The sequence below is a fragment of the Chelonia mydas genome, chromosome 15 (assembly GCF_015237465.2).
Source record: "Chelonia mydas isolate rCheMyd1 chromosome 15, rCheMyd1.pri.v2, whole genome shotgun sequence".
NCBI lineage: Eukaryota > Metazoa > Chordata > Testudines > Cheloniidae > Chelonia > Chelonia mydas.
Genome location: NC_057856.1, coordinates 1,408,442 through 1,435,791, shown reverse-complemented (window position 1 = coordinate 1,435,791; position 27,350 = coordinate 1,408,442). Strand labels below are relative to the sequence as shown.

General features: G+C 47.9%; 1 protein-coding gene across 1 annotated transcript in view; it reads left to right on the top strand.

The window, feature by feature from the left end:
• CABP7 (calcium binding protein 7) overlaps positions 1-27,350 on the top strand; it is an 81,491-nt gene that overhangs the window by 33,825 nt on the left and 20,316 nt on the right. The gene's annotated exons all lie outside the window — the stretch shown is intronic.

Below are 27,350 nucleotides of genomic sequence, written 5' to 3'. Positions count from 1 at the left end.
AGCACTTAAATCGGCCTTGCAGGGTCGAATTTGGGGTACTGTGGACACAATTCGATGGTATTGGCCTCCGGGAGCTATCCCAGAGTGCTCCATTTTGACCGCTCTGGACAGCATTCTCAACTCAGATGCACTGGCCAGGTAGACAGGAAAAGAACCGCGAACTTTTGAATCTCATTTCCTGTTTGGCCAGCGTGGCAAGCTGCAGGTGACCATGCAGAGCTCATCAGCAGAAGTGACCATGATGGAGTCCCAGAATCGCAAAAGAGCTCCAGCATGGACCGAACGGGAGGTACGGGATCTGATCGCTGTATGGGGAGAGGAATCCGTGCTATCAGAACTCCGTTCCAGTTTTCAAAATGCCAAAACCTTTGTCAAAATCTCCCAGGGCATGAAGGACAGAGGCCATAACAGGGACCCGAAGCAGTGCCGCGTGAAACTGAAGGAGCTGAGGCAAGCCTACCAGAAAACCAGAGAGGCGAACGGCCGCTCCGGGTCAGAGCCCCAAACATGCCGCTTCTATGATGAGCTGCATGCCGTTTTAGGGGGTTCAGCCACCACTACCCCAGCCGTGTTGTTTGACTCCTTCAATGGAGATGGAGGCAAATACGGAAGCAGGTTTTGGGGACGAAGAAGATGATAGCTCACAGCAAGCAAGCGGAGAAACCGGTTTTCCCGACAGCCAGGAACTGTTTCTCACCCTGGACCTGGAGCCAGTACCCCCCGAACCCACCCAAGGCTGCCTCCTGGACCCAGCAGGTGGAGAAGGGACCTCCGGTGAGTGTACCTTTTAAAATACTATACATGGTTTAAAAGCAAGCATGTGAAAGGATTACTTTGCCCTGGCATTCGCGGCTCTCCTGGATATACTCCCAAAGCCTTTGCAAAAGGTTTCTGGGGAGGGCAGACTTATTGCGTCCTTCATGGTAGGACACTTTACCACTCCAGGCCAGTAACACGTACTCGGGAATCATTGTACAACAAAGCATTGCAGTGTATGTTTGCTGGCGTTCAAACAACATCCATTCTTTATCTCTCTGTGTTATCCGCAGTAGAGTGAGATATCATTCATGGTCACCTGGTTGAAATAGGATGCTTTTCTTCAGGGGACACTCAGAGGAGCCCATTCCTGCTGGGCTGTTTGCCTGCGGCTGAACAGAAATGTTCCCCGCTGTTAACCACAGGGAGGGGGGAGGGTTGAGGGGGTAGCCACGCGGTGGGGGGAGGCAAAATGCGACCTTGTAACAAAAGCACATGTGCTATGTATGTAATGTTAACAGCAAGGTTTACCCTGAAAGAGTGTAGCCAGTGTTTTATAAAATGTGTCTTTTTAAATACCGCTGTCCCTTTTTTTTTCTCCACCAGCTGCATGTGTTTCAATGATCACAGGATCTTCTCCTTCCCAGAGGCTAGTGAAGATTAGAAAGAAAAAAAAACGCACTCGAGATGAAATGTTCTCCGAGCTCATGCTGTCCTCCCACACTGACAGAGCACAGATGAATGCATGGAGGCAAATAATGTCAGAGTGCAGGAAATCACAAAATGACCGGGAGGAGAGGTGGCGGGCTGAAGAGAGTAAGTGGCGGGCTGAAGAGAGTAAGTGGCGGGCTGAAGAGAGGGCTGAAGCTCGAATGTGGCGGCAGCGTGATGAGAGGAGGCAGGATTCAATGCTGAGGCTGCTGGAGGACCAAACCAGTATGCTCCAGTGTATGGTTGAGCTGCAGCAAAGGCAGCTGGAGCACAGACTGCCACTACAGCCCCTGTGTAACCAACCGCCCTCCTCCCCAAGTTCCATAGCCTCCTCACCCAGATGCCCAAGAACGCGGTGGGGGGGCCACCGGCCAACCAGCCACTCCGCCACAGAGGATTGCCCAAAAAAAGAAGGCTGTCATTCAATAAATTTTAAAGTTGTAAACTTTTAAAATGCTGTGTGGCATTTTCCTTCCCTCCTCCACCACCCCTCCTGGGCTACCTTGGTAGTCATCCCCCTATTTGTGTGATGAATGAATAAAGAATGCATGAATGTGAAGCAACAATGACTTTATTGCCTCTGCAAGCGGTGATCGAAGGGAGGAGGAGAGGGTGGTTAGCTTACAGGGAAGTAGAGTGAACCAAGGGGCGGAGGGTTTCATCAAGGAGAAACAAACAGAACTTTCACACCGTAGCCTGGCCAGTCATGAAACTGGTTTTCAAAGCTTCTCTGATGCGTACCGCGCCCTCCTGTGCTCTTCTAACCGCCCTGGTGTCTGGCTGCGCGTAGCCAGCAGCCAGGCGATTTGCCTCAACCTCCCACCCCGCCATAAACATCTCCCCCTTACTCTCACAGATATTGTGGAGCACACAGCAAGCAGTAATAACAGCGGGAATATTGGTTTCGCTGAGGTCTAAGCGAGTCAGTAAACTGCGCCAGCGTGCCTTTAAACGTCCAAATGCACATTCTACCACCATTCTGCACTTGCTCAGCCTGTAGTTGAACAGCTCCGGACTACTGTCCAGGCTGCCTGTGTACGGCTTCATGAGCCATGGCATTAAGGGGTAGGCTGGGTCCCCAAGGATATATATATAGGCATTTCAACATCCCCAACAGTTATTTTCTGGTCTGGGAATAAAGTCCCTTCTTGCAGCTTTTGAAACAGACCAGAGTTCCTGAAGATGCGAGCGTCGTGTACCTTTCCCAGCCATCCCACGTTGATGTTGGTGAAACGTCCCTTGTGATCCACCAGAGCTTGCAGCACTATTGAAAAGTACCCCTTGCGGTTTATGTACTCGCCGGCTTGGTGCTCCGGTGCCAAGACAGGGATATGGGTTCCGTCTATGGCCCCACCACAGTTAGGGAATCCCATTGCAGCAAAGCCATCCACTATGACTTGCACATTTCCCAGGGTCACTTGATATCAGCAGATCTTTGATTGCGTGGGCTACTTGCATCACAGCAGCCCCAACAGTAGATTTGCCCACTCCAAATTGATTCCCAACTGACTGGTAGCTGTCTGGCGTTGCAAGCTTCCACAGGGCTATCGCCACTCGCTTCTCAACTGTGAGGGCTGCTCTCATCTTGGTATTCATGCGCTTCAGGGCAGGGGAAAGCAAGTCACAAAGTTTCATGAAAGTGCCCTTACGCATTCGAAAGTTTTGCAGCCACTGGGAATCGTCCCAGACCTGCAACACTATGCGGTCCCACCAGTCTGTGCTTGTTTCCCGAGCCCAGAATCGGCATTCCACAGCATGAATCTGCCCCATTAGCACCATGATGCCTACATTGGCAGGGCCCATGCTTTCAGAGAAATCTGTGTCCATGTCCTGATCACTCACGTGACCGCGCTGACATCGCCTCCTCGCCCGGTATCGCTTTGCCAGGTTCTGGTGCTGCATATACTGCTGGATAATGAGTGTGGTGTTTAATGTGCTCCTAATTGCCAAAGTGAGCTGAGCGGCCTCCATGCTTGCCTTGGTATGGCGTCCGCACAGAAAAAAGGCGCGGAACGATTGTCTGCCGTTGCTCTGACGGAGGGGGGGCGACTGACGACATGGCTTACAGGGTTGGCTTCAGGGAGCTAAAATCAACAAAGGGGGTGGCTTTACATCAAGGAGTATTTCAGGCAGGACTTCACGGAGGGTTCCAATAAGAAATGGTGCACCTAAGTTATTGTTCTTATTGGAACAAGGAGGTTAGCCTGGCCTCTGATTGATACATGGCTAGATTTACCTCGCTGCACCTTCTCTGTGAGTGACTGCAGAGTGACCTAGAGGAATGAGTCCCCTAGACGGGGGAGGAGGCAAATGAGTACAAAACAAATCTGGTCTATTTCTTGTTTTGATCCACTCCATCTATCTTTTACATCTTTGGCTGGCAGCAGACGGTGCAGAAGGACTGCATGCCATCCACATCTCATGGCTGCTCGGCAGAAGACGGTACAATAGGACTGCTAGCAATCTATATCGCCTGCCTGCTCACCATAAGACGGTTCAATAGGACTGACTGCAGGACTAAAGAGAATGACCTGGTAAAGTCACTCCAAATTTAGTCCCTGTGCCCACGTTTGCCCAGGTGCTCCTGGCCGACGTGGCCAGGAGCACCTCGGACATGACGATGACGGCTACCAGTCGTACTGTACCGTCTGCTGCCACAAGGCAATGGGTTGCTGCTGCTGTGTAGCAATGCCGTACCGCGTCTGCCAGCACCCAGGAGACATACGGTGACGGTGAGCTGAGCGGGCTCCATGCTTGCGGTGGTATGGCGTCCGCACAGGTAACTCAGGAAAAAAGGCGCGAAACGATTGTCTGCCCTTGCTTTCACGGAGGGAGGGAGGGAAGGGGGGACTGACGATATGTACCCAGAACCACCCGCGACAATGTTTTAGCCCCATCAGGCATTGGGATCTCAACCCAGAATTCCAGTGGGCAGCGGAGACTGCGGGAACTGTGGGATAGCTACCCACAGTGCAACGCTCCGGAAATCGACGCTTGCCTCGGTACTGTGGAAGCACTCCGCCGAGTTAATGCACTTAATGCACTTAGAGCATTTTCTGTGGGGACACACACACTCGAATATATAAAACCGATTTCTAAAAAACCGACTTCTATAAATTCGACCTTATTCCGTAGTGTAGACATACCCTGAGGGGACCTGTAGACATCCAAGTGGATCGGTAAGCAGGTTGCTAGACTGGCAAAGGAGGGTGGCTAGTGGGGAGGTGTAATGATTAGGCATCCAGCAAAGAGGAGTGGGGAGTGAGTGCCTGGGCAGTGGAGCGAGTAAAGTGCTGTCTTACCACCATCCCCCTCCATGCAGAGCAGAAGGTGAACTCTGCAGATACACCTCCAGACTCTGGGTCTGCACTGACCAAGGGTAACAGCTGTAGAGAAGGGATGGGTACATTAAAGGGATTTTTGGTTGCTGGACTTAAGAACCTGACAGAAAACGACACTGTCCAACTTACTTGGGGGTGGGTCTTTTGCTTTTGGTTTATGCTTATGAACCCTGTTTGTGGTGGTTCCCCAAATTAATGCTAGGTTACTTCCCTCCTTTTATTAAAAGTTTCTTTTCTGCACTCAGACTCTGTGCTTGTGAGAGGGGAAGCATTGCCTCTCCAAGGCACTCAGGAGGGTGCTGTGTAATTGGCCCAGGTTACTGCGTGGGAGCTTGGGCTGGTTTTGTGTGGTATTGTTGAAGAGAAACCCCTAGATATTTATTCTGGCCCTTGTTGCTGCCAATTCTAATGGGCAGAAGGGTTATACAAGGATATAATCATAACAACAGCTGTGTGGCTTGGTTCAGTGGCTTTCACTGTCTGGACTTGGATATATAGGACCTGGCTGCTGGTAGCCCTGCATACATCTGTACACATGTCTGGAGACACACTTTACGGTCACCTTGGGCAGGTTTCCATTAATCCTGTTTGATGCTCATGGAAAGTTGCAGCACAAGCCATTTGGACTGAGCAGCCCTTCTTTTCCATTCGCACCTGCACTGGCCCATGGACGGAGCCTGGCCCTGAGTGCTGGGGAGCATGCTGCCCTGGGCTTGCTCAGAGCATGGCCATGTGCCTCGGTGCTGGGATTTGCACTCCTTTTCACTGCTGCAGCTTGTGCCTTTCTTTGCATGAGTGCAGCGATGTTGGGGCCCCCGGGGTAGCAGGCTGGCCAGGAGGGGCCGGCGTGAGAGACACGGGCAGCCCAGGACATATGTGAGCACAGAGACGTGCACACAGCTCCTGATTTATCAAGACCTTTCTCAGCCCTGTGGCTCAGTGCACCAAAGATTTATCCGTCTCTCAGCATTTATCGGGACCTTCCTGTTGATGTCTCCCCTTTCCAGTAGGCAGGGCATAAATCACACCCATACACACAATGCTTGGATTGGCCAATCCCAAGGAAACAGCTCTCCCTCCCCCTTCTTGGGACTTGTGCGTTGTACACAGTGTTGATTCCCATGCTTGCCCGCTTCAGAAGGCAAGGGGCTGCCGCTGGGTGATCTCCTGGGAAGGGGAAAAGAGATTTGCCGAAGAGGAAAAGATTTTAAAGAGTGCTCTGTTCCTCGGGGGGATTGTTGCAGAATTGTGAGCTCCGATCCAGTAATGTTGCATCAAAAAGATGCTCCATACATCCATCCATTCCAGTTCTCATATGAAACCCACCAGTGTTCCCTCTAACTTTTTATGTGCACCAATATGGAGGTGATGTGAGGCTGAAGGGTTCGGACTGTGGGAGGGGGCTCAGGGCTGGGGCAGAGGGCTGGGTGCGGGGGGGGGGGTGAGGGCTTCAGCTGAGGGCTCTGGGGTGTGTCCAGGGATGAGGGGTTTGGGTGCAGGCTGCCCCAGGGCTGCGGCTGGGAGAGAGCACTCCCCCCAGCCCTCTCTCGATGCAGCAGCTTGGGGCCAGGAGAGAGGTGCGTCTTCCCAGCTGTAGCAGCTCCGGCTGGGCTGGGCTGGGGGAGGGGCTCCTCTCCCCATGGCCACGTAGCTTAGAGGGAACTTAGCCCACCACCACCACCACTGTAGGATCTGAGTGCCTCTCAGCCATTAACAAATAGACATAAACACTGACAGTCTCTCATCCATTCCTTCCCAGCCTCTAGGAAAAATGCCTTGATTGGCTTATAGGACTGTTTGCTTGTTGGGCATGCGTGAGTGTGTGACTGGGCATGCTGGTTGTCTATGTGGGGAATTCATGGAGGGCTAGCTCAGAAAAAATTAGCTCTGCAGTGAGTAGGGTGGCCCATGGTCTCTTTCTTGTGGCAGTGAGTTCCATAGCCTAGGCCCAGCTCCCATGAGAGTTCTGTCTCCTGCATTCATGAACCTCCCCCTTCGGAGACAGTGTCAGGGACCCGAAGGCACATAGCTGTCGTGGGACATGGAGCTCGCGGAGGGAGAGGCGTCTCTCGGGCAGCTGGGCCTGTCCCATTGAGGGCTGAGACAGCAGGGTCCTGTGCTGGTCTCTGTTCAATGGGGTGATGTGCTCAGGGCACAAGCGTGCTGTAAGCGGACAGGCTGCTGTGCATGGCACCAGCTGGCGTATGCCCAGGGTGTGCAGCTCCATCCTGGCAGCTGAGCTGCCCTAATGGAGCTGGGCAGTCCCGAGTGTCCTCACCGTGGTCAGATCTGTGTCAGGACAGGGCACAATCGTCTGGCCGGGCACAGCCGGGGGGGGCAGTTTGTGCTGCCCGGGCTATTTGGGCAGCCAGTATCCCCTAGGGGCAGGTGCCCTCGATCGAGGGGGAAGTTATGGAAGAGGAGAGAGCTTCATGGCACTTCCCTCTTCATAGCAGCATCACCTCTGCCTCACCTGGGTGCAGCGTTCACCAGCTGCTCTTTGTCCAGGGGCTGGTCACATCTGCCAGAGTGGAGACAGAGCTGTCTGCAGCTGGCAGTGCAGCCCAGATGGCCTCATCAGCTCCCAGTGACTTCCTGCAGATGCTGAAGAGCGTGGGGAGAGGGTTGAGGCTCGGGAGAGGGCTCTGGAGAGGGAGGAACAGTTGTCCAGAGCAGCCCCCTGGGTTTGGTCGGAGGGGAAAGACCCGAGTCATTTCAGGGCTGGGAGTGTGCCATGGATGTTTCTGGAGAGCAAAAGAAAACCATAAGAAGGAACACATCAGACTAGACCAATGGGCCGTCAAGTCCCTGGGATCACAAACAAGTGTCAGAGGATCATGACGCCCCCACCCATCCCATAATGCCAATATTGTGATTAACCATTGGAATGACTTCGCAAGCTACAGATGTGGTGGATTCTCCATCACATGAAGTCTTTCTAACAGACGTGCTGCAGCTGAGCCAGAAGTTATGGGCTTGATTCTAGAATCACTGGGTGAATTCTCTGACCTGTGTTATACAGAAGATCAGATGAGATGACGTGGCCTTAAAATATATGAATCTAAACTAGGATCCTATGTCTGATAGTGGACAATACCAGATGCTTCAGAGAAAGCTGTAAATCCCCATAAATCGTCTCAGTGGGGAATAGTTACAACACGGGGAATTTCCTCCTGATTATATCTCGTGCTGTGCCTATGCTGTGAACACAAGGGTTAAGATCCCTTGTCTTTTCATCCTATCCAGTGTAAGTGAAGGTGCCATTCCCATTCACAGATGGGCCTAGTCCATTTTATAATAACATACAAGTTATCTGCTGCCATAATACCCCCTATGGTGCGAGATTTGACTAACTCAATGTGCAGGGAGATATTCAATTTTTGGTTTGATTAGACACAATGGGCCAAACTCAGAGGTGAATCCAATCGACGCAGGGGTAGTTGGGTGAAATTTAAAGCCCTGTGATATACAGGAGGTCAGATTAGACAATCTAATGGTCTCTTCTGGCCTAGAACCCTGTGATTCCGGGAATGGATTATTATATGATAATGAACTGCAGCTGATCAAAATTTTTCATTCAGACATTTTGTTCTGACAAAGTCGTCTTTTCTTTCAACAAAATGCTTTGAGAAAAAATTGTTTCTTTCAAAATGTTCAGGGTTTTTTTGTATGAAAAAAAACCAATACCAAAAATGTTGCAGGTTTTTAAAACTAAAAACCATTAAAAACTGACACATTTTCAGGTTTCTGCCTTCTGTCAGAAAACCTGAGAGAGAAGTTCAGGGGGGGAAATGAAAGATGTTGCATTTCATTTGAAATGTTTTGCAGAAGATACTGCCCACTTGCCAACCAGCTCGGAATGGACTCTAAAACACCATCCTTTATATCTTCTCCCAGTCCCTTCAGTGTGTAACTTACACCAATTGAGACACCCCTCTGAATTTGGCTCATTGAACATTAAACACTCAAGTGCTGCTGTATCAAGGAACAGCAAAGACCAAGTGCTAATCCGACTGCTCAGCCCGGGTAGGGGAAGTACAAATCCTTCATCCCTAGAGCCTTCTGTTTATATGCAGAGTGGGAATGATTCCCTGGCCCAGAGCTGTATCATACTTGAAACATGTTGTCTACTCCCTTTTTCCAGATCATTCGCAAAGGTGTTAAAGAAGCCCAGCCCCTGCACTGATCTCTGTCAATACCCCACCCCACCCCACCCCACCCCTCTCCATAGCTCTAAACAATGCCATTTACTTTTTGCCTGCAGTCCTTCAGCCAAGTTTCTAATCAGTGTTCCCAGACAAGCCAAATGACCTTAATTTTATGGATAAGATTTCATGAGCCACTGTATAAAACACTTCACTAAAACCCTGCTGTATTATATGCACTGCATTCTTGTCATCAGCTAATTTTACAATTTTAGTTAAAAAAACAATCAAGCTTACATGGCGAGATTTGTTTCTTTATAACCCATGCGGCTTAATTGCTCATAGCTCTTCTTTACTCAGTCTTTTGTGATTTCTCTTTTTGTCTGCATATTTGCACCATTTATTTTACTTGTGATTGCAGTGAGGCTGGCCATTGCAATCTAGTAATTGTCAGGATCATTCTTTGTTCACCAGAATGAAGACCAGTACCATGTTGGCTTTTCTCCGAACTTCTCGTACTGATCCAGTTTTCTAGGGCTCTTCAAAGAATTAGTGTCAGTGATGGAGTAACTCTTTGAACTAATTCACTTAGCACTAGCAGCTGCCTATTATAAGGGGATGCTGAATTATGTATTCATGATGCCCTTCCATCCCTAGGTTTAGTTCTTCCAAGTCACGGTTGTGTGGCACACTGATGGTGGGAAAATTGCCCCATCATTGTCCAGACTGTATCATTCTGTGACTAAAGAGATTTCAGGTCTGTCAATCTGGTATCATTTGCCAGCTCTAAATTCACTTGAAAGAGGGAGAGCTAAAAAACCTCGCATTACATGATTTCTAATTCATGTTCAATGTTCCTATTTATTTCAAATGGCCAATTTCTCACCTGATGTATCTGTTCTGTTCTTTTCCTTCCTTACATTTTTCTTCTGTCTATGAAAAGACTACACAGTGAGAGAAATGAAATAGAGGAAGGCTGATCTGGGGCAAAGGAGCTGGCCTCGGGCTCTGGAAATCTGGGTTCCTTCCTGTCTGCCACAGACTGGATGACCATGGGCAAGTCTCTATGGGCTTCATTTTCCACCTGTAAAATTGGGCTAATAGTTTCCTTTTCCTATGGTGTAGTCATGTCTCCGTGGGTTCTCGGGTGCTGTGCTGTGATCTAGCATTGGGAGGCAGTTGTGACTCGGTGTTGGGGGTTCCCAGGTGCTGTGATATAGCAGCGGGATGGATTTGTGTCTGTGTGCGGAGGATTCCCTGGGGTCGTGCTGTGATATAGCAGAGCAGATGCAGTCGTGTCTCCGTGCTGCAGGATCCTGGGTGCTGTGATATAGCAGAGGGAACGTAGTCATCGTTCAGGGCTGGGGGTTCCGGGGGGCCATGCTGTGATATAGCAGAGGGGATGCAGGTTTGTCTCAGTGCTGGGAGTTCCTGGGTACAGTGCCGTGATATAGCAGAGTGGGCGCAGTCATGTCTCAGTGTCAGGGGAGCCCAGATTCTCTGCTGTAATCCAGAGCTGAAGGAGTTAACACAAAGACCTTGCAGTGTAGGTTGGTTTCAGAAGCTCTTTGCCTGAGAACCTGGTACAATTCTTCTTATCGACATTTATAGTTATGGAACCAATAATGGAGGGGAATTATAGCTGCACGTGTGCACTGGCCGTGCCGGCATGTGCCCGGGGTTCTAAGCAGCCAGCAGAGAAGCTTCTCCAAAGGGAGATCCTCAGGATGAGGCTCCTGGTAGCCCTGGAGAGTCGCTGCCTCCTTCGCCAAGGTCCCCTTCCTACAGGGGGTGTTTCACTATGGAGGGAGCCGGGCACGAGAGTGTGGAGAAGCAGCCAGCGGCCCTCGAGCTGTGGGCCTGGTGCAGGGGCTGAGGCATGTGAAGAACCCACGTTCTGGATGCCAGTGCTGCCAGGTGAATGAGAGGCCAAGCGGGCCAGCCTCTGCTCCGCTCAGTGTGAGAAGGAGGAGGAGCTGGGGCTTGGCTGCAGCGTGGGGCAGGGAGAGAGGGCTTTGGGAAGGGAAGAGCGGGTGTGAAGAGAGGGGATGGAGGCAGGACCAGTAGAGATGGGGGGAAGGTGAGATAGGAGTGTGCAGGTGACAGCAGGAGGTAACGAGGGCAGGGATCAGAGAAAGGGGAAAGTTAAGGAGAGTAGGGAGGGATGGAAAGGAAGGAAGATCCTGGGAGGGCTGGAGGCGTGAAGGGGGACATGGAGTGAGAGGCAGTGAAGGTAGGATCAGCACATCGGAGGGCTCAGGTGGGGGAGCCGCATACAGGAAGGGGGTGGTAGCAGCTGGGGGTCATGTGAAAACTAGCCCCTTGAGGACCCACAAATCACCAGATCTTCTCAAGAACGCCCCCAGAATGGCAGGCGGCTGCAGCCTGCCCAGTCTAGAGGAGTCAGAGTAGCCAGAACAGAATAGCCGTAATCGGACATACTGAGATGGGAAAGGGGTCGCATGTATCTGCAGTGATCAGCCCCTTGGGATTGGCCTGGGTGCGGTGTCGGGGGTTGGCTGGAGGGAGGCATGCAGGGAGCCAATGCAGTATGTGACCAGCCTTTCATTGCTTACCCACACGCGCACAGAGCAGCTCAGCAGTCCCTGCTCTCTAGCAGATTCCCTGGCAATGGTTTGGGCAGGTCCCTGCTGTAGACAAGGAAGTGATGACGGTGATTAATTTGCAGAACGGTGATGCGAAGCAGAGACACAATTACAGGCGAATGCCCAGAGAGCGGCTGGTGCGATGGTGAGGCGGATAGTTAAGTAAAGACACAGATGCCTACAGACTTAATTGCCTGCATGGCAGCGGGGGGGGTGGGGTGTCATGCTCACCCTTCAGATTGGAGGAAGCTGGCATTTAACTGCAGCAAGCTGCCACTGTGAACTCTTGCCTGCGACATTGCCTGTTGGAATGATGGGTCCTGCTGGACCTGGGTCTCTCACAGGAGACAGGACAGCCTTGCTGCTGTCTTTGGCTATTGCTACACTACAGTTTAAGTCCATATAAGTTATGTCGCTCAGGGGTGTGACTTAGCCACCCCCATGAGTGACGTAACTTATGCCGGTGTGAACAGTGCTGTCAGCGGGAGAGCTTCTCCTGCCACTCGCTGTGGATGGAGTCATTAAGCCAACGGGAGAGCTCTCTCCCCTCGGTTTAGAGCGGCTACACAGAGCGCTTCCAGCCGCATCAGCGCAACTGCACTCCTGTAAGCTCACTAGTGTAGCCGTGGCCTGAGGCCCTGCTCACAACACAGAATAGACCCTGTTACACAGCCCTGTCTAAAACCCGAGGACTAGGCATAAAAGTGCTGTGGTCCAGGGCTTGACCTCGTGTCATGAGGACTCAGTTCAATTCCTAGGTCTGCCACTGCCTTAGGCCTGCTCCACACTTAAAAGTTAAGTCAAGATGGTTATGGTGCCCAGGGGTGTGAAGCACGATAGTTAAGCCAACCTAACCCCTAGTATAGATGTGGCTTGGTTGATGAATTCTCTTGTTGACCCAGCTACCACCGCTTGGGAAGGTGCATTAACTACATTGATAGAAAAACCCCTTCCATCACTGCAGGAAGCATCTACACTACAGTGCTGCTGAGTGTAGACATGGCTGTACTGAGAGACCTTGGGCAAGTCACCTCCCCTCTGTGTCTCAGTTTCCCCATCTGTAGAATGAGGATAATGCCACTGATGTCGCTGTTTAAAAGAATTTTTTAATCTCTAGATTAGGGACCCAATCTAAAGCACAGTGCAGTTGAGGGGTCAGACCCAAGAAGCCCTCTGTACATTCTAAGTATTATGCAATCCAGTTCCCATCCCAGCCTTGGCTGGGATGATTTATTTGGTGTTGGTCCTGCTTTGAGCAGGGGGTTGGACTAGATGACCTCCTGAGGTCCCTTCCAACCCTGATCTTCTATGATAAACCCTGTTTTCACACACATCCCCTCTAAAATCAACAAATAGTAGAATATTCTCCCCAGACCCATGGGAGTTTTGACACAGTCCCCATGTGATGTTCTGATAGGTAAGCTGGAGAAATGCAGGCTCAGCAGAGCTACCATTAAGTGGGTACATAACTGGTTAACCAATCGCAAACAGAGAGTAACTATTCATGGAATGATGTCGGATTGGACAGAGGTCGCATATGGGGTTCCATAGGGATCTGTTCTGGGCCTGGTGTTTAACCTCTTCATTAATGCCATGGATGTAAGACTAGAGGGCAGACTGATCCCGTGTACAGATGACACACAGCTTTGGAGGATTGCCAGTGCTTTGGAGGATAGAGCTAAGATTCAGAGGGATCTTGACAAATTGGAGAAATGGGCTATACAACAAAGACAAATGTAAGATGCTAAGTAGTATAAGGACTCTACAGTAAATCAAGCCCTAACCCCGCCCTTGACCCCGCCCCTTGACCCCTTAGCCCCGCCCCCAGCTCAAGGGGGCCCTACCATCAATCAAACCCTGACCCCGCCCCCTTGACCAGAAGTCCCGCCCCCATCTGGGGTATTACTTCCAGGGTCAAGGCTGCCACGTGACCGGAAGCAAGGTATGTCATGTGACCCCTCTAACAACTCCACCCACTGCCCTCTACCAATCAGGAGAGGTTTCGCCCCTGTAGGACTTCCCCCAAGAGGAGCTTTGACCAATCAGGGTGAGTACCGGGGCGGGGTGTCCTCTCCGGAAGTGGGTCTTGTGACCCCTCTAACAACTCCTCCCCCCACCCTCTACCAATCAGGATGGGTTTCACCCTTGTAGGACTTCCCCCAAGAGGAGCTTTGACCAATCAGGGCGAGTTCCGGGGCAGGGGTGACCCGTCCGGAAGTGGGTCTTGTGACCCCTCTAACGACTCTGCCCCCAACCTCTACCAATCAAGAAGGGTTTCACCCCTGTAGGACCTCCCCAAGAGGAGATATGACCAATCAGGACGAGTTCTGGGGTGGGGTGACCCGATCGGAAACAATTCGCGTGTGACCCCTCTAACGACTCCTCCCACCGACCTCTACCAATCAGGCCGCCTGGAGACCAGATTTGACCAAAATAGGGCACGTTCAGGGACGGGGTGAACCACCCAGAAGAGGGACGTGTGACCTCTCTGCCAATCAGAGTGCAGCACCATCACCCCATAAGTCCCAGTGTCGGGTGGAAGAGGCTGTCTTTTACCAAGAGCGCGTGTTTTACAAATCATGGAAACATGGACTCCTTCACTACCCCTGTGAGAACTTCGGACTTTGTTTTAGCCCCGAGGACCTTTGGACTTGTGTGGAGAAAGCGCTACATCAGCGAGAGTTCTTTGGCCCAGCCGTTGATGGACACACCGGAAACCGACCCCGAAACCCAGCTGCTTGTGAGGCACCGTGATGAGCGTGATGGCCTCTTGTTGTCTGCCCCCCTAGAGGTGGAAGGTGATCATGGCTTGGGGGAGTTACGGGCGGACAAGGTGAATGCAAAAGACGTGGCTCAGGTAAATGAATGTTTAAGAAGTGACGGTCGGGGGTGGGGGTGTGTAATGGGGGCAGGGGGGGCTAGGAACCAGGGATTGTGTAAATCAAAAACCAAGCAGTGGGGTGCTTACGCTGTTTTCTTTTTTTGAAAAAATCTCTCAACAGCTCAATGATGCCTTTCTGGAGGCCTTTGAGAACTTACATTTACTCCCACAGGGTTACCGATGTGTATCATGCATCAGCTGTTTTTGCTCATGTCTGAGACACAGATCTCAAGAGGAAAAGGACAAAATGGAAGAATGAACCAGCACAGACACCCTCATGTTAGGACTCATGGCGTCCATTTTTACAGGCGGTTGTAAAAGGTTGTGTTAAACCAGGCGATTAATAAAACTTATTTAAATGTGTTCATATGAATGTTGTCCCCCACCCGCACTTGTGTTAGTAAAAGATGGTATCAGTTACAGTCATGTCTCCACAGGTGGCTCTGTTAAAGAAAATATATTACACCCCCGGGGAAGTTGGGAGTTTTGGCGGGGTGAACCCTCTTTTTCAAGTGGCCAAAAAGCATAGTAAAACTTCAAACAGAAGACAAGTAACAGCTTGGCTTTCAGACCAGGATGCTTATACTTTACACAAACCGGCTCGAATACGTTTTAAAAGAAACAAGACCATTGTTTCGGATGTGGATGCGCAATGGCAGGCAGATTTGGTGGATATGCACCGGTTCTCCAAACACAACAGCAATTTTAAGTACATCTTAACAGTGGTAGACATTCTATCCAAATATGCCTGGGCCCTAGGCCTAAGGGACAAGACGAGCGGGGAGGTTGGCCTTTAAAGCTATTTTTAGCAAAGGGCACGTGCCTCAAAAATTACAAACCGAGCGGGAGAAAGAATTTTTAAACAAGCCCTTAAGCAGATTGTTAAAGCAGCACGGCGTTCACCATTTTGTTACTAATAAAGAAGTCAAAGCAGGGGTCGTGGAGTGATTTAACAGAACTTTAAAAACTAGGATGTGGAGATATTTTAAAGCCAATAACACCTTTCGCTACATCGATGTGTTACCTGACTTTATAAAGAGTTACAACCAGAGCTTTCACAGAACTATACATACCAGACCCGCTGATGTTAACCCTTCAAATTCTCTGAAGGTATGGAAAATGGTTTATGGCGATGGTTTTAAAATAAAACTGGTTGTTGCCCCTTTTAGAAAAGGCGACCACGTGAGACTATCTAAAACCAAAGGAGCTTTTGAAAAAGGTTATGAACAGACATTTACCAATGAGATATTCATAGTGGATGAAGCCTTAACCAGGGGTCACAGACCTGTATACCGATTAAAAGACTATGAGGGTGAGACAGTTACTGGATCTTTTTACCCTGAAGAATTACAAAAAGTAAACCCCAAACGAGACAGGATTTACAGGACTGAAAAAGTTCTAGCGGAGAAAGGAAAAGGGAGAAAAAAGCAACTACTGGTGAAATGGTTGGGGTGGCCTAATAAGTTTAACAGCTGGGTGAAAGCTTCTCAACTCTGTGACATTTAGACGCAAACAAACAAAAGTTATTCCTCCCCGCAAAGACAGAGAAGATGAGGGACGGCGGGTTTTACATTACTTTGCCCAGCAACGCCAGCTCTGCAGTTTTTCCCCAAAACACCAGCTTGAACTTTACAATACGGCTAATTAAGCCCTTAGATCTCCGGGGTGCCTGGGAGGTGGGGTTAGTGGAAATACAATACCCGCACAGCTGGAACACTATCAACGAAGACACCCCTTTCGAAATCACCTTTGGTGATATGGTGTGGAGTTTCATCCTACGACGAGGTTATTACGCGTCCATACCTGAATTACTGGATCATATGAACAGTATCATAGCTCGTCACCCCAGACCACCTGAGATGGTCATGAACTACGACCCTGTGGGTAGAAAAATTAGACTTAAATCCGCCGCTTTTACTTATATGTTTTCTACCAGCGGGGAGCTAGCTAACGTTCTGGGCTTGGGCCCCAAACACAGCGTCCAAAAATTCCCTTTCTCGGCAGACATTACAGGGGGTTTTAATTCCTTGTATCTGTACACGGATATCGTAGAACATCAGTTTGTGGGGGACTTTTCTGTTCCCCTGTTACGTTGTGTCCCTGTCCAAGGAAGGAACAACGAGTTTGTCACCATCACCTACAATAAACCTCATTACGTCCCTATCAGTAAACACCACATCGACACCATTACCATTGAAATAAAGACAGATCAGAACAAAAGCGTCTCATTTCGCTTTGGCAAGGTGATCATCAAGCTACACCTGCGCCCCCGGAGAGAGCGAGTTTTCTAAAAAAGCAAAACAGTATTATGGCGATCCTAAAAAATTACGGCGACCCCAACGTCTACAGAAACTATTACAAAGCCCAGGCAGGATACGCCCTTCCCGGATATCATGGGGCCCCCGTGATGTATGGGGCAGGCGTGGATGGAATATTCCGTAGCCTCTTTCGAAAAGCCATACCGCTTTTGAGGAGGGGGCTAGAGATTATTAAACCCCACGTAAAAATCGCCGCTCAAAACATAGCTAAAGACGTGGTAGGTCACGTCTCCCGCGCTGTTCTGGAGAAGGTGGGGAACACAGCTTCACAGGAAGGATCGGGGCTGATGTACATTAAAAGGAGGAAGAAGAGAAAGAGAAATGCGTCATACCCGCGACGCGCAGGTCCCCCAAAACCCTTTAAAAGAAGGGCTTTGACCCGCAGGGTCGGCCATAAGCGAAAGTCCAAGAGGAAGCCTGGGCAAAAGAGGAAACACTCGCCGGCTGATACGAGAGATATATTTGAATCAACATGGCTTTCGTTCACTGCGGGTCTGAAGAATGCACCAAATCCAAACTAGACTCGTTCCAAACAGCCCCTCCGCAGACCAGCATGGAGAAAAGCATCTCCATCGAGGTGCCACCTCTGTGGGCCGTTACGGAGTCTGCCCCCATTGACGTTTTTCTAGCAGGGAGTGGCGTAGATTATATGGATTTAAACAACACACTGCTGTACCTGTGTTGCAAGATTGTAAAAGGAGACGGAACTGAGCTCGCCGCGGACACCGAGGTCGGCCTGGTGAATTACCCAGTGGCCTCTATGTTTAGTCAGCTGGATGTCACGCCGGGAGACTGCCTTGTCAGCCAAAGCAACAACTGTTACCCTCACAGGGCCTTTATAGAATCGGGGCTCAATTACAGCAACGACACCCTCGCCACGCAATTTTCCGCTGGCCTCTTTTACAAAGACACTGCCGGAGAACAGGAAGACACCGACTTGGATGGTGAGAATCTAGGGTTTGTGAGGCGTGCAAAGCTGACCGCTCGAAGCAGAACAGTAGAGCTTCTGGGTCATCTACACAGCGACCTGTTTTTTCAAGAAAAACTATTGTTGAACGGAGTGGATGTGAAAATTAAACTGATGCGCAGTAAAGATCCTTTCTGTTTAATGGCAGCAGAACCGAAGGCTTTAAACTGCGCATTCTATCAGCATCCCTTTTTGTGAAGAAAGTACGGGTGGCCCCGAGCATTCGTCTGGAGCACGCCGAGGCCCTGCTTACCGCTAATGCCAAATACCCCATGGACCGTGTGGGAATTAAAGTGTTTAGCATCCCTGCGGGCAGCAGGGTCAGTAACCAGGAGAACCTGTTCTTGGGACAGTTACCCAAAATGCTTGTCCTGGGGTTCGTGGATAATGATGCCTTTAGCGGAAGTTATGCTAAAAATCCCTTTCATTTTAAGCATTACGATATTAATTTTGTGTCCTTGTGTGTGGACGGTGAGCAGATACCGACCAAGCCTCTGCAACCAGACTTCGAGGCAGGACGCTGCGTGAGAGAATACATGAATCTGGTACAGATGGCCGGTAAACACGTGAAAGATCTCAGAGTAACAGCCGTGTTAGTCTGTATTCGCAAAAAGAAAAGGAGTACTTGTGGCACCTTAGAGACTAACCAATTTATTTGAGCATGATAATGTCTTCTGCAATTTCCACAGTATGCATCCGATGAAGTGAGCTGTAGCTCACGAAAGCTCATGCTCAAATAAATTGGTTAGTCTCTAAGGTGCCACAAGTACTCCTTTTCTTTTTACATGAAAGAGCGTTCTCTGTTAATCGACCGTGAGGAGTTTGCACAGGGTTACACCATGTTTGCCTTTGACCTGTCCCCTGACCAGGAATGCGCCGATCACTATTCCTTGATTAAAACCGGAACCTGAGAGCAGAAATTCATTTTGGGAAGGCTTTAACCATTACCGTCAATATGATCGTGTATGGGGTTTTTGACAACGTCATAGAGATAAATAAGAGGAAAAATGTTCTGTTTGACTACATGTGAACATGGACACCGTGCAGCTCTCACGTGTCTTATCAACGGACCCTTACACAAAAAAGAATTTCTTAGACGTGTTTCCCTGCGATTGGCTCCCTGGCGGCAAGCTGTCTCAGAGACCCCTAGATTTGGTGGTCAACACGCATCCACACAACCGACCAGGTGAACACTGGCTTGCCGTGTATCTGGTGGAGCGTAACCTTGGAGAGTTTTTTGACTCATACGGGCATCCCCCAAACAGTGTGTTCTTTCCTAAAAGCATGATGAAATTTTTAAACAAAAATGCCACAGATATTGTGTTTCACAACAGACAATTACAAGACCCCAGCTCTGTCGCCTGAGGCTATCACTGCGTGCTTTTCTTACACCATCGTAGCAAGGGTTTATCTTTTGACCAGATTTTAAAATTGTATTCTAATGACTTAGTGCAAAACGACCGGATGGTGATGAATTTTGTAAAAAATAAATTTAAATACTTGGCCATGTCTAGCCTTGCTCAAAGCATGTTTCAACAAGCCCAGACATGCGTATCTTGCAACGCTTTTCATAGTCATGTTACCCAATAAAGCACCCCTGGTGAGGGGTTTAAAGACAATCGATGTTTGGCGTGTTTTTTTTAAAAAAACAAAACACAATGACCCAATTCAGAAATGTTTTATTTAAAGCAAAACATTACCAGTTTAAAAAAAAAATAGAACGTGAAAAAGATCACAAACTGAGCCATTCGGCTCTTTTAGCCAATTTTCGTTTTTTAGATGGCAAAAAAGGGGTCACCGTTTCTTGGTCCACACCAGTGTCAGCGATCGAGGCCTTGAGGCGTTCCAAAAGATCTCTGTTGGTCGCGTTGCCCATGACGGAAGATGCTATGTTCAGTTCCGCCATGACATTCATAAACGCATCCCATCCTTTAGGTACATGTCTGCTAGGAACAGAGCGCGTCTGGGTGACGGCCCTGACTAAGTCGAGCATGTTAGAACCATTAATCACAGAGCCTTTGTACACAAAAGACCCTTTATCGGTCCATGAAGAAATGTTTTTATCTTGGCCCAGCTTATTTAGCAATACTGATGCATTTTTCTTATAACGCTTATTCACGTTATCCAACACCTCCTGAGCAGCAGAGTCTGAGGCCTTTGGTGTTTCGGAGCGTTTGGCAGTCACACTTTGTTCCTGTGCTGGTAGAAACAGACTTATTTTTCCTTTGTCCACATCGCTCTGCTTCACGTACGTTAGGTCCCTTTGAAGCACGGTGCTGTAAAGTTTAGCCTTTTCATATTCACCTAAGTCAGTTCTTTGAAGAACAGATTTCTTTTCAGCATCCAGTAAGCGTGTTGCGGTCGTTCTGATATTTTCCTCTGCTGGAGGGGGAGCCCTTAATTGCTCCAACTGGCGGCTGGGCACCAGGTACATTTTTTCTGCATACTCCATTATCGATTAGTTAAAAGCCCCGTTATCAGAGGGATAGCAAAACTTAACAGGGGTCCGATAAACCCCCCAGACTGCTTCACCAGACGCTTCTTTCTTTTAAGTGAAACTCTTTTATTACACAAAGTTTTTATAAGCGTGTGTTTCTTTTTCAGCACACGCACTTGCTTCTGTGTTAAAGGTACGTTTCCTTTTAAGGTGTTGAGCGCTATTTCTGAGATGGCTGCTACTAGATCGTCAGAGGCCGAGCACAGTATAGCCCTCCTTTGCTGCGGGGATGATTTGCTAAGTAATTTTAAAAGGCCCAGGTTTCTTTTCACGCAGCTAGACATGTTTTCAGTCAACAACCCCGGCTGTTAAAAAGGGTCCTGCCAATAATTCATCTCTTTTTATACTGGGCTGTTGTTCTTTTTAAAGTATAAACTGCCAGCCAGTCTGGAGGGAAAAGACTAGTTCTTAGCCTATAAGCTTCTGGGGTGGAAGCATTTAAATCCACCACCAGGTAGCCATAAGGCCTTTTGGTAGCATCCTCAAAAGCTTCTAGAAAGAACTGAGCTTTGCCGGGGTACATTTGCCGAGCAAGTGTAGCAATTTGTAATCTGTCCCTGGGGTTTTGGAACAGAACCATGTACTTTGTGTTTAGGTTAATAGTGCGACTCTTTTTTCCCTGGCAAAATACGTTCTGAACTATATACATAATGCTCAGGTTCCTGTGATGCACGGACTTGGTAAAGGCTTTCTCGATTTCATCGCTTTCACAAGCGGAGTTCATCAGATCTTCTATGATAATCATGTTCACTTTATTGGTAGGAAACAAACGGTCATCGTCAAAAGCATCAGGTAGCCCCTCCACAACATTGATAAAGGGGTATTTACAGAGCAGTTCTTTATACAGAGATTGCCAACAGCTGTAACACCACACAATATTCTCAGACGTAACAGACAATGTTTGCTTGGCATTATCCAATACATTTTTTATAAAGTAACTTTTCCCGCAGTTGCTAGGCCCCGCGAGAATTGCAGAAAAGGGGTGTTTCCACCTCGTATCCATTTTTCAAAAGCCGTAGGGCAGGGTTTTAAACCCTTCTCCTAGGACCCTCTTGTTGTAAACGACTTTCTGTGTTTTTTTTAAGGGTTTTTGTCTCTATTTGCCACTGATTTTTGTTTCTTACAATAGAGGGTTGCTGCACCTCTATCTTTTTTGAGGGGTTTTCTCGCAGGCCCGTGCAATAGTCCAGGACTAGATCTTTCAAACTGTCAAAGTTGATCTTTTCACAGTTTGCTACGTTCAGGGTAATACCTTTGACCTTCATACAGGCCTTTCCTCCCGACAGTTTATACCCGTATGTTTTGGGGCCTGCCGACACAAACTCGGTGATGTGTTGATCTGGTGGGATCTCGCTCTTGAGGTCCCCTAAATAATCCCCCAAAAGGGGATTCCAGGCCCCCTCCCTTTTCACAAATATCACCGAGTCAGGGTCGTGGGACAGGCACCGCTCTTGCAATCCGTCTAGGAGGCTGTATAGTTCTAAGCGGGCATAAGCAGTGGGGAAACAGGCTATGAAAACATTGGTATTGCCAGAGACAGAATAACGGTCTTTTGCGTGCTTCCAAGATACGCATGCTGTTTCATCGTTGATAAACTCACAGGATGAAACCTCGTAGTTGGGGGAAAATAGGTACTGAAAGAGTTCGTCGGGGTCTCTCACGATGCTGGTATTGGGTAGGTTGGTTCTTTGGCCGAATTTACCCCACAGAGAATTTAAAAACAGTTTAGCAATTTGGCGTTTAGCGGGGTTTAGCCTGATCTCTTGTCAGCGTAAAAGCACGCCTTCTTTCAGGTAGAAATCGTTAACATACTTATTTTGTTTGTCTTCGTCTGTGCCCCAGCTAGGATACCCTGAAGCCTCTTGTTTCTGGCGGAGGTGTAATTTTATGTACTCCGAAAAGAGTTCATCAGATTTTTCATTAAAATGCCAGATTTCATAGATTTTAGCCTCCACGTACCCCTTCGCTATGGCTGCGTTCAATTCCACCATGCACCAAGTCCCCAGGATGGCCCTCTCCTCGTCAGTGTGGGTGCACTTCTCCCGCTGCTCGGTTTCCGCGCAGGTTCGGCATAGCGGGAACATAAGCTTGCCGCCCACTCTGACAGGTAACAATGGGAAAAAGAGGCCTCGTGGGGGGTACACTTTAACTTTTGCAATTCCAAAATAATTTGCAAGGGGTCCAAATTTGTCATAAACTATATCGGGGTGCCCAATAGGGTAGTCTTTGGTTTTGTTTACAAAAGGGTACAAGCTGGTAAAATCATAATAGTGGATTTCTTCGCTGGGCTTAGGTTTATAATATAGACGGATGGCGTTCGTCCTCCCCCCAAAAAGAGCATCCCTAGGCATGAGAGGCTGGGGTAACTGGGCTCGGTTTAAAAAGCTCGCAAGCTCCCTGTCTGTTTCTTTCATCACCACCCACTCGTGCTCCCAAAGAGTCCTCACTACAAAACCAAGTCGTTTTAGATAGTCGGTCTTGAGCTACGTCTTGTAATAAAGAAATCCAGAAGTTGTACCCATCATAGGGTTTTGTGCTTTTTCACAATGACAGGCGACACAGCTGTGAAAAAAACACCCATTAAACTCAAAGGCTGTGTGTACCCCGTCAATATTGGCATAACCGTCTAAAAAGTAGGGGCCTACCTGTAGTTCCCCCACCCTGTAAAGCGTGCCATATTTGTATATTTTCTTCTTGAGAGATATACAACAGCCACTGGATAGATGGGATCAAATATCTCTTTTTCTGTCTGTGATAGTTGTCTGGAGGGAGAAGAGCTACCGTGTTAGGCTCCAAAAACATAAACTTGTACATAGCCATGCAGACAGATGCCAGCGTTATGTACCGGAACGGATCTATACACAGTTTTATCTCGGTGAATTTACCGGGTTCTCTCTCTACTAGATCGACCTTCTCCATCATATTCATAATTTCTTTTCTGTATAGGATACAAGCCTGTCTCAAAATTTTTACATCCTGCTGGCAGTAATATGCAAGCTCTTTGTGCAGGTCAAAAGTCTCAGAGCTGTGGTCTTGATACCAGTCGAGAAACTGCTTTTTCACCGGGCATCATGCTTTCTACACCGTAGTGCTCCACACCGGGCATAGGCCCCACATAATTTTGATTTTCTAAAGTGTTAAAAAAATGTGGAAAATACCCTTTGCAACCTTCAAACCCCATCGCCTGCGGGAGCTTGCTAAGCTTCATGGGCAAGAAGTTTAAAGAGTCTATAAAACGAATGCCAAGGGCCTTAACTTCCACGCACATTAATTTACTACCCTGAACGATCAATTCTATGCACATCTTTTCCTTCAGTAACTGTCTAACGCAGAAATACGCATCATAACCTTTGGAATTGTGTGCTAGGAATGTGTAGTCCCGGAACTCTTTGCCAATAAAGGTCTTAACAAACATAGAAAGACATTCGTCACCCTTAAATTCCCAGGATTTTTCCAGCTTTAGGGACATCGCAAAAATGTAATTGGGAGTGTGCAACCCAGTCTCCTGCATGCATTCAAAATCATAAAAAATATACTTTTCTGATGATTCGGGCTTTCTAAGGCTGTCCATAAAACAGAGGTGAACGTCTACATCTCCAACGATCAAACCCTGACACTGCTTACAGCGCTTCCCTTTACACCTGTGCCGCTTGTCCACGTACGCCTGACACTTCTCGCACAAAGTTTTGGACAGGCATTCAACTTGGTTTTTTGACGCACAGTTGACATGTCTGTCTAAACACTCTTTGGACCGACAGTACAGTTTACAGCTAGGACACCTCCGCTGCACACCCACGTTGTCAGAGCATGTTGCGCTCAAGCAGAGACGGCAACGATACCTGCAAGAATGGTCGTGACTGTGCACCGTGGGGCAAAACTCACAGTAATTTTTTGCTCCGAACAACTTTTTCACATCCAGAACCCCATAGTAATGTTCATTGTGCAACAGGATGAAATAAGTCTTAGGGTACATGGGGCCCCCCATTTTAAAAAAAAACCCAGCCACCTTTCACCGCATACAGCACCACCTGTATGTTAACTCCTAAATGTTGTTCAAACTTTGCTACGTCACTGAGCAGAACCTTTTTTTGATCTGACCACCCCAGTTTCTCGTGCAACTTTCTCACCTCTGCTAACAATTCTGCATCCGTAGGTTTATGACCGGCCATGACGGCCAAGAGCCCTCCCGCAAAACATAGATTGGTACCGGTGTAAGTCAGGTCTACTAAACATTGTCTCTTTTTATGAATAATCTGACTACTAAGGATAGAATTTAAAACTCTTCGAGCACCCCCACCCCTATTTTTTACAACTGTCACAATGAGGCGCAACGTCCCATTGAGATGCAATTCTCTATTGCTCTGAAGCAGCTTTGAGGTCTGGTTTAAGAAATCCTCAGCGGACAGCTCATCCCTAGTTCTTCTGACTGAAAACAAAGGGTTAGTTAAATGATGGCTCTCTAAACGTAACTGTACGTAATCATCAGGGCCTACCCTACCATTAACGCCATCAAGAATTAGCTGTATCCCTCTGTGTATGACTTCAACAGCCTGTTGAGCTGAATTTATTTGCTCAAGATGGACAAAACAAAACTCCTCACAATACACCGACCCCCCAAATCTAGGTAATTCACGTTGCCAACTTCTCACTCTCTCCATATACACCTCTGCATTTTCAGGGTTACTTGGGGGTTCCTCTACGGAACCATCAGTGGCATCTTCTACATCCGATACTAACTGAGAGTCAGACTCTGAGACGCCCCCGTGAGGGTCATTGGGAGTAGATGGGACCTCGTCTAGAGAGCCCTCTGGGGAATTTTCTAAACCAGAGTCTGATTTCACCTCCCCATTTTCAGACTGCCAGTTTGAGAGCCTCTGGTAGGGGGCATCTCTTTTTGTTTTTTTTCCCTCATTACCTCTTTAGCCCTTTTTAAAATTTTTACAGCAACCCTGGCCTGGAATTTTTTGGCAGCCATCTGTTTATCCCCCAAGCGCCGTCCGCCCTTTTGTTTACACATGAGCTGATGTGCACCCTTGAGGGTACCCCTTTCCACACCTAGTCATGCCTGATCAGAGCCACCCTTTCCAGCCACCCTTTCTTTTAGGCCCCCTGAGGATTCAGCATCCATCAGTTTTCTGAACAAAGCATCGTATTTTTTCCAAATCTTTTTAGAATGCCGTAGTTTTAGACCCCCCGAGGATACAGCGTCCATCAGTTTTCTGAATGAAGCATCAAACTCTTCCCAAATACTAGAATATGGAGGATCTGTGACAAGCTTATGGTTTTGGGAGAATGGCTTGTCAGTCCTTAGTTTTTTATTCACAACCCCTAGAGCGCCTGCTCCGGGTTTGTGAATGTGGGCGTTTTTGCTCACAGTTTTCTCAGGGCTTGGCGTGGCGGTGGCCGCTGAGGAACTGGAGTTGTGTTTGCATGGATGTTTTTTACCAAAGTGTTTTGTTTTGTCCTTGGGTTTGACGTAAATGAGGTTTGGACTGGGCTGATGCTTCATCTGCACTCTTATGCTGTTTTGCGTTGTTAAAGGTCTCAAAGCAGATTCCAGGTTCTTTGGTGGTTCTCGGGGAGGGGTCCTTGTAGCTCCCACTACAGCCTTGTCAGAAGGGCTGCATATGCCTGATTGGGGCGGGGGGGGGGAAAAAAGCATTTTACAAAAACGTAACTTTGCCAGCTTTCTCACCCACGCCTATGTATGTACTTAAAATACAAAACCTCATAAATTAACCAGACTAATAAGCAAAATATATTTACCCGGCTTCATCCATCCATCTGTCACTGATACTTGTGAATTTTTCTTTTCAGTTGTCTCTTTCCTTTTTCTTTTGAGCATTTTTACCCGCTCATGTTTTGACCATGCTGTAAAGCAAACAACATTCTAATAAAACACATGAAACTGTCTAGTAAACTTTAAAATAAAATAAAAAATATCCATTAGGGTGTTTTTTCTATTTAAAAAAGTCATAGCTTTAAAACAAAATAATCCATTTCAGGCTGTACAACAAACACAGGTTTTGAGTTTATTTCTACCACTTTGAAAACAACCCCCAAAAATATTTTTTTTAAAAATACATCTCATTTTGCAAAGTAAAAACCCTGTTAATTGGAAACCACCACCATCACCATCAGTTTGTACACATATACTTTTTAAAAACCACCTATGTTTTACACACACACACACACACAGAGTTTAAAATACTGTTTGCAACAAAATACTTTTCAATAAACCCACATGCTTTTAAAAAGACCCCTGGTTGTTCTGTCCCCCGCCCCACCCCAGCCACGTGTGCTTGGGGTCTTTGGGGTAAAAAAACAAGCCAGAATGTTAGTTAGTATTAGCTCCTAAATCCCTATTCAACTTGTGTAATACCTGAAGTTATTAAGCATAACTACAGTTAAAAATGGTTTTTACCTTGGCCTGGTGATGAACTGCAACTTAAAGTTACTGGCTCCATGCTAAACAGATCACACTGCAATAAAGATATGCACCATTATTTACCAAGACAGCATGGCCAAAGAATTGCATTATATATATATATATATATATTCAGAGTTTAAAAAAAACAGGGAACATACCTCCACTTGCAGTCCAGCAGCAATTCAAGAGAGTTTCTGTTGAAAGAGACAGTCTCCAAGCTACCTGAGGTTTTGTTTTTGTTTTTTTTTACACCATCCTAACTCTTCTGTTTCAAAATAGTTAGCAGGTTGATTGGATCACCCCTCCCTAACATTCCCTTTTGTGATCGGGGGTGGGGAATAAGTTTTCTGCACAATTGGGCTGCTTTTCTTTTTTAAGTTCAAATACTTTGTTTTTCCCCCCGTAGGGCCTTCTTACAGTAACCATTTCAAGTGAGGGTCCCTTTGCAGATATCAATGAATGTCTTGGGGCTTGTTTTTGTTTTTGTTTTTAAAAACATGTTTCTTTCATGCTTAAAGTTTGGTGGGGCGGGGGTGCTTTCTAGAAAAAGTGCCCCGTGGCCTTCAACCAACTCCTGGGCCATATTTAAACTGGCCTATAGCGTTCCACCAACTCCAGGGGTTATATTTAAACTGTCCAATAGCATCTGAGAACTCTTGAGGTTTTATTTCATTTCATATTAATCAGAACTCACCATC